Raw genomic sequence first — 17,446 nt, 5'->3', positions numbered from 1 at the left:
TTATCTGACAAAAAAACATGCAATGGCTCTTGTGTCAAATAACTAAGTCCTTGGTTTCCGGTGGCTTTCTGTTTCAGCATGCGCTGTGTAGTTTAGGTCTCGGTCAGCCGTCGGGGATAGTGTAACTCCTGCACATGCATTTAATGAGTGAGGAGGATCGCCATCTTCACAGAAGTCCACCATGGAACCAGCGGTGAACATGGCCTTCCATGCATGCAAGCAAAGCTGCAAGGTGACAAGACGGGATAAGTATGTGTCAATTATGGCCAAAACTCCCCTACAACCAATGAGTTTAGTTCCAGTTTTATCTCAAAGCCCAGTGTTCTCCCCAGCCCCTTTTAGCCGGGCACAGCACCCGGCACTTTTCAGTAATCACCAGGCTGTTTTTGGGTGCTTACAAAAATGTTGACTCACAATACAGGGGCCACCACCCGCCTACAGCTTTTTCCCACCCAACAAAAAATTTCTGGGGAGAATATTGAAGCTTATACTTTTTTGGTGAACACGGTCTTTCACCCCCTCATAAAAAAGTTTGGCCCTGTTGACTAGCAGATAATTTTTCCAGGAAAGAGGCATATGTGCCGTGCCAATATAGACTTTTAGAAAGGATTTTCAGGTGGTGCTGAAAGTGATTTGGGGTGTCTGTTATAATATTATTTTGGCTATTTTATTCATGGTACAGGTTTAATTTAACCGCTATCTACTCTGCTTTGTTATCACCTATTTAAGGCAAATGAGGATGCGGAAAAGCAACAAAGGCTGCATGCCGTGTCGCCCAGTAGGACTAGTAGGTAGGAAATCAGATGTGGTAAAATATCCCTACAAGAACCACTTCATCTCAATTATAAGTTAAGCTTCTCTCTTATGTAGGCCACACTGTAATTTAGATTTACTTTCCCTTTGATATCAGCATTATTTTGTTATGGTGCTAGAGTTACCCTCTTAATCCATTTCCTCCCAAAAGCCTTTCAAGAACCAAGAATCTCCTCTAAAGCAGTCCTTTCTGACCTTTTTTTTAACATGGGGGAACCTTTGAAATAACTTTCAGGTCTTCTGGGAACTCTGGCTATGTTTACTTTATCCACAGCTCACAGTATATTAGTGTGGTGATCATTGGGATTAATGTCTCTTACATTGCTGGCCAGTGGGTAGGCTGCTACCTTCATACCTCAGATGATTCTGGTCTGATAATCGCCTCAGGGCTGATATCAGACGAGAATCTGGCGTGTGTACAGCCGATGACGTTCAGACGACTGTCCTGGTGGATCCACAGACGACGAACATTCGTAATAAAAGTATAGAGGCGAGAGCGCAGCGGGGTGCCACTCTGTCTCTTTTCCCCTCTTCATAGAGCACAAGGGCACTGCACTCGTTCATGCATTGTGCGGTCATTTGTCCTTGGAAAGGATTGTGAAAGAACTTTTCCAACGACAAATATTGGAAGTGTGTACACAGCCCTACAGATAGCCAAAAAATCATTGGTGTCACTTTAACTGACCTGGGTTACAAATTATACAAGAAAACCCTAGAAAGCTCTGTAGGAACCCTGCTTGAAAAACACTGCTTTAGACAGATGAATTCCTGGTCTAGCTGAATATTTTTAGATTAAAATGTGTGTTCATGGATAGCCAGTGATCTCTGTAGATACCGGTAGTTACTCTACATAGTAATCTTAGCTGGAAGCAATGCCTGGCCTTGATTAATTTTGTTGGATGAAAACAAACTCTGCGTTAGCAGCTTCCTGTAATTCATAAATAATAATGCCTATCCGAGCATGCATGTTTAATATTATTTCTAAACAGGATTTATATAGCGCCAACATATTACCAAGTGCTGTACATTCAATAGGGATTACGAATGACAGACAGAGACAGTAACACAGGAGGAGGGGAGGACCCTGCCCCAAAGAGCTGACAATCTAGAAGTATCACACAATAGGAGGAGGATATGAAGTGGTGGGAAGTAGTGAGGGTTTTAAAATAGCATCATAACGGTCTGGATTTCTGAAGCCAATTCTGAAACACCTTTAAAACACTGATGGTGTAGAAACCATGAAACAGTCATAGGTTTATGCAAATACATAAAAGTACTTTGCTGGAAATGCCATGCAGGGTTCACAAGGGGCACAGCTACTACAATGAGAGAAATGGGCTGCTGATAAAGCCACGTGGAGCCAATGATAGTATATTCAGCAAGAGATCCGTATGTAAAGTGCCGAGCTTCAGAAATCACATTTCAAATAAACCTTTCAAGAAAAAAAAAGGGGGGTTATCTTGCAGTGCGGTGAAACTGAATGATTTAATATTAGTCTATTTTATTTAATATTTTTGTGCAGATTTAACAACTACTCAAAGTTATTTTCAACACCTTTATTTAACCGCAGCCACCATATGCGATCTACCCAACCGATGTGACAAATACAAACTGTGACAGCTGCAAGTCCAAACTTAGATACAAATTTACCCGTTAAAAATTTAGTGGTGGACAGAAAATATATTTATGTCTAAAGGAAAAGGGTTTGTTTGTGATCTTTTAGAAAATTCTTTTTTTTTGCTGCAGCACAATTTTTTGCATCCAATTTTAAACTCCTACCCCCACCGCCAGCATATTCCAGCCATCTCTTCTTTCCATACCTCCCTCAGTCCTCCTTTTTCATTCTTTCTGTTACCCAGGCAACAGATATCTTACTTGTGTGGATCCCTTGCTGTCTCTTTCTCCCTTATCTTTCTCTTTTTATTCCCCTTTCATCTATCTCATCATCTCTCCCTACATTTAAACCTCCACTCTTTGTCTCCTCTTACTTTAATCTCCTTCCGCCTTCTGTTTTTTTTTTACAGCCAGCATGCCCAGCTTTGGATCCACAACACCAACAATAACTCTTCCTGCAAGTATTGGAAACACTAAAAACTGCCCGGTGTATCTGGAGCAACAATTATTGTCAAATTGCTTTTATTCCCCATGAAAATGTTGGATATTTTCTCAGTCTTTGTTCAGAGAAGTTTTAAGATTAAAGTTTGCATAACAGAGCTGTTTGTAGTTTAAATCTAGATTGTAAGCTCTTCGGGGCAGGGTCCTCTCCTCCTCCTGTGTCACTGTCTATATCTGTCTGTCATTTGCAACCCCTATTCAATGTACAGCCCTGTGTAATATGATGGCGCTATATAAATCGGGTATATTAATATTATTATTATTAATAATAATAATAATAATAATAATAAATTTATTCTCTAGGTAATAGCAATAAAAATCATAACAATATATATTTTCATACCACGCACGGCTCCAAGACTTTTCTAGAGCTGCCGACTCCCTGGAATAATCTTTCTCATCCTATTTGGCTTGCTCTAACTTTCTGCTCAGTAACCACGCGGCTGTTTTTGGGTGGTTACTGATGAGTTGGGTCACAATACAGGAGCTGCCACCTGCTTACGATTTTTTCCCACCCAGCTGGGTTGAATACTGCTTCCCCTAGTGTCAGAGGCTGTAACAAATTATGATTTGTTAAAAAGGCCAATCACGCTAAAAGGTAAGCCTGTAAGAAACAACGTCTCTAAGTAAATAAACTGTATGCAAATGCAAATATTATGAAATAAAATAAGGAAGGGTGGCTGTACAGTTTTTGCTGTCTGTGACCTGCTGGGGAGGTTCATGCTGTTTGAGTTGTCTTCAGAACAAGAGATGAAGTTAAATCCTCTGGGATGAAAAATTTGCTCATTTTGCAGAGATTTCCTCCCATTTCCTGTTGGGTATTAGATTAGGTTCCCCCTGAAAATGACCATTCCTGATCCTCTCAAGTGAAAATCTTATCATCAGTACAGGTATTCCACAACAGCTTTTGGCGATCCACCATACTGGGTCCTAGGCTATGTACACATATTATTAATATTACACAGTATTTATATAGCGTTGACATATTACGCAGCGCTGTAATTTTCTGTACTTAAACTGTAGGACTAGGCAATTTTATTTAAACTATAAAGTTATAACTTTTAATAATATGTGGTACTTATATAGCGCCAACATATTACAGAGCACTGTCCATAGTTGTGTCACTAGCTGTCCCTCAAAGCGGCTCACAATCTAATGTCCCCACCATAGTCGTTAACACAGTCTAAGGTCAATTTTGGGGGGAAGCTTATTTACTTAACATGATTTTGGGATGTGGGAGGAAACCGGAGTACCAAGAGGGAACCCACACAAACACAGGGAGAAACTGCAAACTCCATGCAGGTATTGTCCTGGCTAAGATTTGAACCTGGGACCCAGCACTGCAAGAGTGCTAACCACTAAGCCACCGTGCTGCCCGTACATCAGATAATTATAGGTGTGTATAAAGGCCGTCCGACGTCATTCATGGATCATGAATCCATCATGGTCTTGGCCTCATCCATCAATCCATCATGGTCTTGGCGGATCCAAGAACAACAGAAGACAAACTACCTCAATGGAAGTGAAGGAAGGAAAGCATAGAGGGGTGTCGTTCTCCCATCTCCATAGAATAGAACAGTGCCATAAGTACAGCGCTCATTCATTCTTTATTTTTTTGTTGCTGGAAACAAAAATGAAAGACCATTTACAGCGACAAAAATTGAACGCGTGTACATAGCCCAATGGTCACTTGAAACAATCACTAATGATCATTTAGAGTGACACTTATTGAAAGTCTGTACAAGACTTAAAATTGTCGGGTGTTTCCAGCCAGCCTGAGCGGCAACCTTTACTGCCCAATAAAAAGACAAAAAGTAGTAAGACAACAAACATACATTAAATGTAAAGCAGTTTAAGTATTGCTTGCCCTGGCTTGTGTATGGAGAATGAAGTAATTGTAATAATGTCAGTAACATTTGTTTGATTCTATTTTAGGGGATCGGCACTGTACATAAGAATACATAATTCCAGTTTGTCTAGTTTCTCCAGAAACTGAAATACACAAAAATCCAGGTCAGAGGAACACTCAGAAGTAGCTAGTTAAAAAAAAAAACCCTTTGTGTGTTTTATTCAGGCTATAGGTTCCTTATCCAACCATTCCTAGAAAGTCTCCACACAAACACATTCATTAAAAAGAGATTATTATCATGGGTCGTTAATTTGACGGGCCGTTCCCATTTACCAGGCACCCTATTTCACCCGCTCGCTTGGCATCTGATGTTTGCGGGTGATTTTACCAAAAGCAATAGACATCTAAAACAGACACACGGCACTCCTAGGCTACACACATCGATAGACGGAGAAACCAGCAATCATCCGTGAGCAAATGCAGAACAATGCATCAGGAGTTAATGCTGCAGCTTAGATCTTGGTAGTGAAAACAGGAGTGGCTCCTCTTTATTAAATTAGCCATGCAGCCCATCATTATAAACTTGCTCATTTCCTAAAGCACAAATAATAATTCTAGCTAATTAAAGTAGGTGCACCTGTTAGTAATACACAGGCTGGATTTGTTTTTATTGTATGAACGGATTTTGCACACACACACAGCACTCTTGGGTCAAAAGAAACCGAGACCTGTTACTATAATAGGAATGCTATTAATAGAATATATATAATAGAAAGAGTACGTGCACCAAAACGGCTACTTCTGTTTGGCAAATAGGGATCGTCTTCTATCCTGTCGTTGCCATGAAAGGAAGCCTCTGGATTTTCCATATAAAGTGTACCATAACGCATTATTTTTACTTTACATAAAAGGATAGACAACCCTTCTAAATAATGTAAAAATGTTGCTTTTGTGCAACACCGCAGTGATCAAGACTTAATGGGAGATTTAAAGCAGACCCTGGCTGCTCCTTCTGCGCATGCCCGATCTTGGGCATTTTTTCCACCAAGGGGAATGCGATGCTGATCTTACGCATGCGCAATTCTCTTTTTTTTTTCCCCCTTCACAGCGGCTACGTCACCCGATCTCACACCTGCGCAGTGCGAGATCGGGTAACATAGCAAGAAGACAAGCAGAAGACGGAAAAGAAGATAGAAGATGGCAGCGGGACGAAGAGGAAATCCAGGACGACATGGGACCAGATCAACCAAAGGAGCAGCGCTATTGAGGGATTTTCTGTGATTAAAGTTAGGTGTAATTTTTTTATTTGTAGTTTAGTTCTGCTATAAGTAGCAGAAAAAATAACTACCTGGCTTTACAACCTGGCTTTACTACCTTTGGCAGTGACTCAGGGCACGACCATATGGTTCTTGCAGCTGAAGTCCTAAATATTTATATGAACCATACGAGTGGTTATTATTATTATTATTATTATTATTATTATTAATAAACAATATTTATATAGCGCCAACATATTACACAGTGCTGTACAATAAATGGCAAACAACAGAAAGACATAGATAGTGACACAAGAGGAGGAGAGGCCTGCGCCCAAGAGCTTACAATCTATGAGGTTCGACCCACAGCATCTCCAAAAACAACAAGAAACCATTTAATTTTTTCCTATATATTATCATTTTATGTGATTTTAGAAATATGAAAATTACTATAACCTACCTGACCAGTAAACCTAAATGAATAAAGAATAGGGACAGGCTATGTATGTCCCTCCTTCAATAGGAATTTTTTCTCTGCCTAATCGCTTGCTTAAGATGCCAAAACAGGCGAGTTGCTCATGCGGTGGCCATGACTGAATTGACTCCCCCAAGCCTGCATGGAAATTACGGCATCCTGGCTAGGCCAATGAAGATGGCCGAAGATTCCAACAAGGAAAAGAAGAAGGAAGAAGACGACGGAGCCCTGTAATAGAACGGGGCAGGTGAGTACAACAGGGTTTAGTTTCACTTTAAGTAAAGTAATGACACGGATTGGGGTAAAAAAAACATAGAATTATATACAACTACTAACCACTTATCACAATACTCAAGTTCAAGCTTATAGGAGCATCACTGGCAAAAAGACTAGCAGTCAGTCTTCATGTTTTCTGCACTTCACACTTATTATATACCAAGAGGTCAGACAGTATGTACTGCAGCTGACAGACTAGATAAAAAAAGAAGCCATAGCCAGATGAGAAAGAAAAAATAAATATGCCCACTGGATAACTGGTAAATATCAACGAATAAAGTGTACAGCGAACACAGCACATATATAGACCACCCATTTCACTGCAGAACCAGACCACAAATCCCCAACTCTGAATAGTCAAGCACTTGTTAAGTGCTCTTTAGCAGATAAAAAATCTGTAATATAGCCGTGCTTGGTGGCCACTGAAGGTTAAAACACCTCTATAGTAGATATTATTCCATAGTGATGAAAGTCAGTCACTGTTGGCCTTTTTGCTGCTGAAAAACTACTATTTCCACCTTACAGGGCTTTATACTTCTCAACACTATGGCCACCTATATTTGTGTGGGCACGGTGGTTCAGTGGTTAGCATTCTGATTTTTGCAGGGCTAGGTCCCAGGTTCGAATCTCGGCCAGGACTATCTGCATGGAGTTTGCAGGTTCTCCCTATGTTTGCGTGGGTTTCCTCTGGGTACTCCAGTTTCCTTCCACATTCCAAAAACATGCAGTTAGGTTAATTGGCTTTCCCCCAAAATCGTCCTTGGACTGTATTATTAACATATGACTATGGTAAGGACATTGTAAGCTCCTTTGAGGGACATGACTATGCACTTTGTACAGCGCTGCGTAATATGAGAGTGCTATATAAATACTGTATAATAATAATAATTTAGGCAGCCAGTTAACATTTTTAAGTGCATATAAAAGAATGTATTATTGCAGCTTACCAGTCCTTAAATGTGATGCCTGAACTAGTTTTCCCTCCCTATTTATTTTTGCCTTGTACTCCTGCAAATATCATACCTTAAACTTACCCCATTGAATCTATGGAGGGATTCTTGCTTGCCATTCAAGCAGGACTTCCAACATGTTTGTCTTTGTTCATCTATACTACATGGATTAGTAGTTGGGAGGATAGAGATAAGATTTTATTCTTTCTCTTCAGCTCATAAGTGACACAGGAACTGCATTTGTTGCAAGCTTTAAAAAATGTCACGTATCCCAGGAGTCTTCTGGCTGCTCCCTCTGCGCATGCCAGAGATCAGGCATACGAAGATGGGGCTTTTTCCTGCAAATGGGAAAAAATAATTTGTGATCTCATGCATGCCCAGTGGGATTTTTTTTTTCCCCATTTACAGCAACCCACATCACCCAGTCTCAGGCCTGTGCCATGTGAGATTGGGTAACGTAGCCAGAAGAAAGAAGAAAATAGAGAAAGATGGCAGCGCCCAACGCTTTCTCAGCATCGGACAAAATCGGATTACAGGATGGCACAGGACCCAATTAAGGAAAGCTCCGGAGGGATCTGTGGAAGTAAAGGTGAGTTGTTTTTTTTTACGTTTGAATGAGATGGAAGCTCACCTGCAGCATTTTTTATGTTTTTTACCTTTATTTGCAATAACGCACGTTTTTTCCACATACTAACCGTGTGTCATTCTAGTTACTAGAACTGCAAATGAGCAGAGGCCATTCATTACAAGCACAACATTTTTACCATACAATACCAAACTGCACAATGCACATTTTAAAATCTGCCTACAGTTTGGCATCTTTACAGGACCCAGAAACAGGAACTCTTAGCTTAAAGTAGGATACTGTTAGTCACTAAACTATATTAAATACAGCTTTAAATGTATTTATGAATTGCTATGCAAAGGGGGAAAAAACGCAGCACTGCAAACAGCAACCCTTCAGGTTTGCATTCAGTTTCTAAAAAATAACACATCCAAGAATTCCTTCCTATGGGCAATGTGTACTACTTGGGCTTTGTAAACTAATCTTTCTAAATACTAACTCTACAAAATAAAATTAACTATCTTCTGCAACGGTAAACATTTTTTTCGCTGTAGTAAAAACTCTGTTAAAGTACTTCATTTGCAGCAAAACTATAGTGATTTTTATCCCCCCACCCCCCCAAAAAAAAAGAGAACTGCTCTATGCAAAAAAGAAAGACAGAACAAGCAAAAGCAAGAATCTAAAAAGGAACTGAATACAGGAAGAACATTAAAAAGAAAAGAAAATGCAGTCTGGGGAGGAGGAGGAGGAGGGGGGAGGTGCACAGAAAAGCAATAATGAAAAGAAAGGAGGGGGAAAGAGTGAGGAAGAGAAAGAAAGGATTGGAAAGAAAAAAAAAGATTTTGAATAGAGAACTGTACCCAGATGAATGGTGTGTACATAAAGGAAAGATTGCCTGAAAAGAAACAGCCACATGAAATAACCTCTCCTTCAGAGGCACTGCCAATCAAAACCACAATGCAAACGTTTCCATTCTTTCCTTGTGCTTCTACTTTCTGCTTTTCCAAAGTGGGCCATGGAAGAGCCGCTCAAGTGGGGGGTTGGAGACTAGAATTTTAAGCGATTAAGCCTCGGTGCAGATTAGGAAGAGCTAGATAGATTGGGAGATGGAGACCTGCAGAGATGGAGAGACAGATAGATATTCTGCATAATGAAAGTGTCATGGTTTAATGTTAGCTGATACTTGATTGCTGTCTGTTATCAAGATTCTTTTTTTTTTTTTTTACTTTTTTCCTATCATTGCTCAGATTACACTGATGTTGTTTTGCACTGGAGAGGTTTCAGTCTGTGCTTTGTGATTTCTTTCCAGCAATGGGACCAATCTAAACAGCATTAGCAATCAGCTGGTGAAATATACACACCTGTGATTGCAGTGGGGGAAGCTGATGGAAGGCAATAGGTAAGGTTTAGGGGTTTTTAACCCCTAAAACTTATCAATGAACTTTATTTATAAAGTACCAACTTATGACGCAGCGCTGCGTATTAAATAGGGGTTGCAAATTACAGAAACATACAAACAGTGACACAGGAGGAGGGGAGGTCTCTGCCCCGAAGAGATTACAATCTAGGAGGTGGGGGAAGTATTACCCAATAGGAGGGATCATGCAACAATCTCATATTGAGTGTTGATGCCCAGTCCTGTTGGCCAACCAATCTAAAACATTTGTTCGCGTCTGTCTGTCCTGGTGCTCTGCATTAAGGTTCATATTGTAATGCGCTGACATGTGCCGTGTTTAAGCACAACTAAACCCTGGGAATACTTATGTCCTTGATACTTCCTAGATTGTAAGCTCTTCTGGGCAGTGTGCTTTCTTCCTCTTGTGTCACTGTCTGGTAATTGCGACCCGTTTTTAATGTACAGCACTGCGTCATACACAGTAAACAGTATATACAGTCATACGTTGGCACTGTATAAATCCTTTTTAATAATAACGTCCTGTAGAATGAAGGTGGCACCAACCTATCCATATTTTTTCCGCATCCCGATCTTTTGTCATGTTGACTGGCCGGGCTGGGATGATGTAACTTCCGTGCAAAAGGCAAATCAGGATTGTCAAGTATCCCCAACAACAAATGCTGAGCTGTGCATGCATATGGGTGGCGATCAGGCAGGTAAGAAGGCCTATTGCAGTGGAGACATCGCCTATCCCTTTCTGCAATAAAATGCCACTTTTCTGCAATAAAATGCGACTTTAGTTCTATTTTTAAGCAGCCCATTAAAAATTCATGTTTTGCCAACGAACCCGAATGGACAAAAGCATGTTTTTCCAACAATTGCACCACACTGTGTGCTGCCATTAATTGCATTGGTTCATGCATTGGGTGCCAATAACAATACATATAACTAACATGCGTTATTGCACAAGGGGTGAATGGGCACTTAACCTTCTGTATGATCTACTCAGCTAAATACAGAAAGAATCATACGAGGCTGTAAGTTCAAACTTTGACACATATATAAGGACAACAGGATTTTCTCATCTGAGAAGAGAAGAGACTACATTCTTCCTGAAGTGGAAGTTCATTGGAAGACATGCCTGTTAATAGACACCAGCCATGATTACCAATTACTGCTTTAGGCAGTTCCTGCAATAGGTAACCACCCATGATATGACATTATACCTTCCTGTCCTTTATGTATTTGAATACAAGGGTTTAATAGAAAATATTCATCCTAAAACAAAAGACTCAATATTAGTTTCGGTGAAAAGACACTCCTATTGTGTGATACTTACTCCACCCACTTGGATTGCAAGCTCTTCTGGGCAGGGTCCTCCCCTACTCTTGTGTCACTGTCTGTATCTGTCTGTCATTTGCAACTCCTATTTAATGTACAGCGCTGCGTAATATGTTGGCACTATATAAATACTGTTTCATAATAATATTAGCAAGCCAGTGCTAACTGACAGTAATCTAGTGCTCACAATGGAGGTAAAGCTAGCTATTGTACAGCAAAAACACCGCGCTGACATGCCTCCACCTGCAAAGTAATATTGATCTGTCAAGTATGCTTTAATGCCATGTGATTTGTTTGATCAAAAAAAAAAACTGAAGACATTTTATGCTGGTGATAACGCACTGAGAAAAGGCATTTTTTTATCACAAAGTGATCTTTTGTTGCAAAGATTCATAGATTGGGGGGGGGCTATCAGGTCCTCACAAACTGATTATACCTCCCAATAAAAAATAAATAAAGATCTTTCAAGCTTGTTCCCAATGATAAATGACAGAGATGAATGAACATACAGCATTCTTGTTTTATGGAGAGGGGAGAACGAACGAGCGGCACCCATTGTGCTCTCCCCCCTTCGCTTCCATTTCAGTAGTTCGGATCCATTAACAACCGACGGACACGTCAGGTTCTCGTCAGCCCCTGAAGAATCCTTGGACGTGCGTACGGAGCCCAATTTCTTATATACGACCTGATCTTGTCGTAAAATGAATACATAATTTTTAAAGATCAGGAGAAAGTAACCCCCCCCCCCCATACCCTTTACTGATATCTTTCTGGTGCACCCCAGACACTCCATATATCTGTCCAGGTTCCAAATCTAATCCCAGTGTAAACTCCAAATGATTTGGACTTTCTTTCATTCTTCTGGGAATGTAGTCTGAGGGACCCAAGAAAACCATCATCATGAGCTGCAGATGTCTGTGTGTGTATATCAGATGCACTTTAGTCCTTTGGTAATTCATAAACACAAACATCAAGTATGTCCTGACGGATTACTTTCATTGGGAGAGCTTATTCAACAGTTTTGCACAGGACCTATGCAAATAAAAAAATCAGCCACATCTGGCAATTATGTCATGTCTATAAACTGATTTATACTTTCTTTTGTTTTAAAGCTGAACTCTTGGATAGGTAAATATTGTCTGAATACAAGAATACATGTACCCATTCTGGAATCCTCTGTGCACGTTTTCTAGATATGTGCAGCAATATAATGTGATGCATTTCCTCTGTGCATCTTGCACAGCTTCATATATTAGGACCGGTCACTGCTGCTCTCTCAGGGTTACTGGTCTTGTATCCGCCCACCTGTAGTTTTTTTGCAGGCAGCCTACAGATGGTGGGCTTGTTTGGTCCCTCCCATAGCTCTGCTCTTTGCACAATGACAGGACACTACCCAGTAACAAATAAGTTTGCAAAGTATTTTACCGCAGACAAAATAGATTTTTATTCTTTGTAGCTAATAAGAAATATATATGAACAGGACCAGACTATTATTTCCTATACTACTGTATGTGCTCTGGAACACTCTACATAAAATATTTCAGACATTTTGACACTCAGAAAGAGGAAATTATTGTTGGTTACCAAATTATTTAACATCTTCCTTCCTGAAGTCAGCATAACTCTTCAGTGTCCAGCGCGATACATGAAGCTTTGCTAGTCTAGGGTTGACATGGAGAACAGTACAGAAATCTTACTTACTGATTAACATGGAGTGTTGACTTCAGGGACCAACTGTTGTCGCGTTTTCACAGCTGATTTGTCTAGTGGGAAAAAAGACATATTGCATTAAAATGTTTGTTATCTATACAGTTATCTACTGCCAATGAAAATGATGTTTAATCAGCATATGGAGTAGCTGGCTATAGGTCAAGTGTTCATACTCAAAGTATACTTCAGACAACCAATTATGGTGTATAGATGTAAGGAAAACAGATGCATTATTATATTCACTGTCCCTGCAGATAAAGAATAATGTATAAAATAAAAAAGGTTGTACCAATGTCTTCTCCAACAACTAAAGCTGCATACACACCTGCAATTTTTCTCGTTGGAAAGGATCTTTCACAATCCTTTCCAACCACTAACAACTGCACGATGCATAAACGAGTTCTGTACATACAGCTCCATTACGATCGTTTGCCGCCCATTGTCCGTGGATCCGCCAGGACGGTCGTTTGGACGATGTACACACACCAGATTCTTGTCCGATATCAGCCCTGAGCCAAAAATCGTACGAGAAACATTGCATGTGTATACCCAGCCTAAGTAATCAGTAATTGTGTCTTCTGAGCCCACTGGTCATTGTGCTGAACAGACTAGAGCAGTGTTTCTCAAACAGGGTTCCTGCAGAGTTTGCCAGGGGTTCCTTGAGCAATTATTATTATTATTAAACAGTATTTATATTGCGCCAACATATTATGCAGCACTGTACATTTAATGAGGGTTTCAAATGATGGACAGATTCAGACAGTGACACAGGAGGAGAGGATCCTGCCCCGAAGAGCTTACAATCTAGGAGCAATAAGAAGTTTGTTCCTCCCAGGTCAGTTCTTTTGACACAGTCGATATTTTAACTATCTGTCAGCCTAGCAGAGACCCAAAATGATCATTGGTGCCACTTAAACTGACCTGAGAAGCAAAAATTGCTTATGGCTCAAGGAAACCTAACAACTTCTGGAGGAACCCTGGTTAAAAATGTTCTTTTAGTGTATAAGTAAAAGCAATTTACCCTCTGTATTTATCTTGGTGGCCACTGTTACTGAGGAAGATTAGAGGGAACCCAACATTTGGATTGCCGTCCGAGCAACACAGGAGGAAAATCATTCAAACCTCTTTCAGGAATAAATCTCCAGGATAAGAATTCTGGAGAACTACTGCTGAATCTTTAGGAAAGGAAGTAAAAGAAATTTCCACAGTGGCTCAGTGGTTAGCATTCTTGCCTTTGCAGCGCTAGGTCCCAGGTTTGAATCTCGGCCAGGACACTATCTGCATGGAGTTTGCGTGGTTTTCCTCTCACTTTCTAAAAACATAGTTAGGTTAACTGGCTTCCCTCATATTATTCCTAGAGTGTGTTAATGACATATGACTATGGTAGGGATATTAGATTGTGAACTCTGGGCTTTGCAGCGCTAGGTCCCAGGTTTGAATTTCGTCCAGGACACTATCTGCATGGAGTTTGTATGTTCTCCCGATGTTTGTGTGGGTTTTCTCCAGGTACTCTGGTTTCCTCCCACATTCCAAAAAACATGCAGTTGGGTTAATTGGCTTAACCCTAAATTGGCCTTAGACTGTAATAATGACATATGACTATAGTAGGGACATTAGATTGTGAGCCCCTTTGAGGGACAGCTAGTGACATTACTATGGACTTTGGACAGTGTTCCGTAATATGTTGGCGCTATATAAGTACCGCATAATAAAAAAAAGTTATAATTATAACTTTATTGTTTAAATAAAATTGCCTGGACATACACTTTAAGCACAGAAAATTAAGCATCTGTCTACTTCATTTTTGATACACTATTAGGAACACCAACCTTTCCTGATATTCATGTCTTTTACTCTTGGCTCCAACACTCAACTTGTACTTTTGTCCTAGGGGAACTTTTATTGGAAATGTCTGTAAACAAACCGAATACTAATCTGTTTATTCAAGCCTATGGGAGTCATTACTGATAGTGGGAATGACTCATTAAAGTAAGAGAAAACCCTCTTGGTGCATTGAAGTGTGCTGTGATAGGAGTCCTGAATGAATCAAAATACCAGTGTTATAAAACGGTTACAAAATACCAATATCTGTGCAGTGTTTGCATTTCTTAAAGTGAAAAGTCCAAAAAATGTTGGATCAGAGAGTTAAGGTGCGTACACACTTCCAATTTTTATTGTTCCAATCGAACGACGAACGATCGATTGGGCAAAAAATCGTTCGTAAAAAAGTAACCAACGACGCCGACGAACGAGGAAAGTTGTTGGAAACGAACGACCGGACCGGCGGATCAGATTGGGCGACGATCGTTGAACATCGTTCTTGTGTACGGTCGTTCGTTGATCGTCCATGGGCTGAGCATGCGTAATGAACGAATGCTCGTTCACTTTCCTGTCGTGCACATAGTTCCTCTATCGCTCAAACGATCGTATCTATTGTGTGTACAATATCTACGAACGATCGTGTCGTTATCTCTATGTGCAGGATCGGTGCCATACGATCGTTCGTAGATATCGTGCAGGATCGTTCGTCGTTCGTTTTCCAACGATAATAATTGGAAGTGTGTACGTAGCTTTATTGCAGAAAAAGAGAGGTGATGACCCTTCAGCAATATGCATTCTGACCTGTCCGATCACTCTGGAGAATGGTCAAAAAAGCTGAACTGCACAAGTATTGGTGGCCAGGATACACAGCAATCCAGGCTTCCATTGCACTTGTTGGGACTGAAGGGGAGTTCCTTGAGACTGCATGAGAGAAGAAGAGGAGAAGAGAAAAAGAAAGAAGATGGCGGCGCCCTGTATACCAGTGCTCAAGCCAGACATTTTTTTTAACGGGGTGGGAAGAAATTATAGGTGGGTGGCAGCACCTGTATTGTGACCCAAGTCTTCAGTAACTATCCAAAAACAGCTGTGTGGTTACTGAAAAGTGCCGGGTGGTGCGCCCAGCTAAAAGGGGCTGGGGAGAAAACTGTATACTATTATTCCTGAAAATTTTATAAAGATTTTTTTTTTTTCTGTTTGAAAACAATATCTCGTCTGGACTACTGTAACCTCCTCCTCTCTGGTATTCCACTAACCCGACTCTCTCCTCTACAATTATGAATGCTGCAGCCAGACTCATCCATCCTTCCCTCCTTTTCTGCTGCCTCTCTTTGTAGTTCTCTTCATTGGCTTCCATTTCACCTTAGAATCAAGAATTTGCCTTCAAATCCCTCCACAGTTCTTGTCCCACTTACCTTTCTGACCTGATAGCAAATAGCCTCTCTCTTCACTCCTCCAATGACCTACTAATCACTTCCTCACTCATAACCTCATCACACACACGGCTCCAGGACTTTTCTAGAGCCGTCCCAACTTCCTGGAATGTCATCTTTATCCTATTTGGCTTGACACTCCTACTTTCTGCTCATTTAAAAGATCACTCAAAACCCAATGCTTCAAACTCACCTACCGGTCTTCTGCAGTCTCTTAAACCCTCACTACTCACCCACCATTCCATATCCTCCCTCCTATTGTTTGATAGTTCCCCCACCTTAGATTGTAAGCTCTTCAGGGCAGGGTCCTCTCCTCCTCCTGGGTCACTGTCTGTATTCGTCTTTCATTTGCATCCCCTATTAATTGTACAGCGCTGCGTAATATGCTGGCGCTACAATAATCCTGTTTAATAATATTAATAACAAACGCACATATCTGGAAGTGCAGGCTTGGATTATGCTGTACGTGTTTCCCAAAACAGAGCACTCGAGAGAGAGGAAAAGGGAACAGGAAAGATAAATTTAGATCACCTAAACTCCATCCATCATTCCGGGCACCGATTTCCTTCAAGGAAACCATCAAGACCAACCAAGATTTTTTCTTCAAGATAATCTACAGATTTCCAACTGTTTAACTGAGAACCAATTACTGGTGCAGACTCAAAACTTCATTTCAATTTTCCATTTCAGTCAGATTGGATTTCACCCAAGCCAATTCAGAATAAATTTGTATGTGTGGATTTTTTTTCCATAGCATATTTTAACGCTATTTAAAGATGGATTAAATCATTTTGTACTGAATAGATAGTTCTTTAGCGGTTGAGAATGCAGTTTTGTAGCGGCTGGCTGGCTAAAAAACACCACTGAGCCGTCTAACTATAGGCGGAATGAATTAGAGATGTTGAAGAGGGTTTTTTTTTAGGTATTTTGCAGACAATGCACTGTATTGAATTTCGAATTGTACTTTTCAGATGCGTTGTGTAGCTTCTCATTTATTGGTAGGTTCTCCTGTTAACCGCTGAAGTAGGGTAGAACAATTTAGAAGATGCTGAACGACGTTCTGGCGGAGTTTAATATCATAAATATTACTACATACTACAACATAATATGCAATGCTGTACACAGTCCATAGTTATCCCTCAAAGGAGCTCATAATCTAATGTCGCTACCATAGTCATATGTCATTACCACAGCCTAAAGTCAGTTTTGGGAGGAAAGCCAATTAACATATCTGCATGTTTTTGGGATGTAGGGGGAAACCAGAGTACCCAGAGGAAACCCAAACAAACATGGGGAGAACCTGCAAACTCCATGCAGATAATGTCCTGGCTGAGATTTGAACTTGGGACCTAGCACTGCAAAGGCCAGAATGCTAACCACTAAGCCACCATGCTCTATCTCCGGAAGAATCCTAAACTAAGTTTAGGATTCTTCCAAGATTCTGGGTTT

The 17,446-nt window shown here is 40.5% G+C and overlaps 1 protein-coding gene across 2 annotated transcripts in view; it reads right to left on the bottom strand.

Annotated features, from left to right (window-relative positions):
- Window positions 1-17,446, bottom strand: part of ZNF710 (zinc finger protein 710) — a 74,855-nt gene that overhangs the window by 41,337 nt on the left and 16,072 nt on the right. For both annotated transcript variants that reach the window (XM_072402740.1, XM_072402741.1), the window contains exon 2: window positions 12,738-12,799. The gene's annotated coding sequence lies outside the window, so the exon portion shown is untranslated. The remainder of the gene's footprint in view (window positions 1-12,737; window positions 12,800-17,446) is intronic.

The sequence above is a fragment of the Pyxicephalus adspersus genome, chromosome 2, assembly GCF_032062135.1.
Source record: "Pyxicephalus adspersus chromosome 2, UCB_Pads_2.0, whole genome shotgun sequence".
NCBI lineage: Eukaryota > Metazoa > Chordata > Amphibia > Anura > Pyxicephalidae > Pyxicephalus > Pyxicephalus adspersus.
The sequence above is the reverse complement of the archived record's forward strand: the minus strand, read 5'-3'. Positions and strand labels throughout refer to the sequence as shown.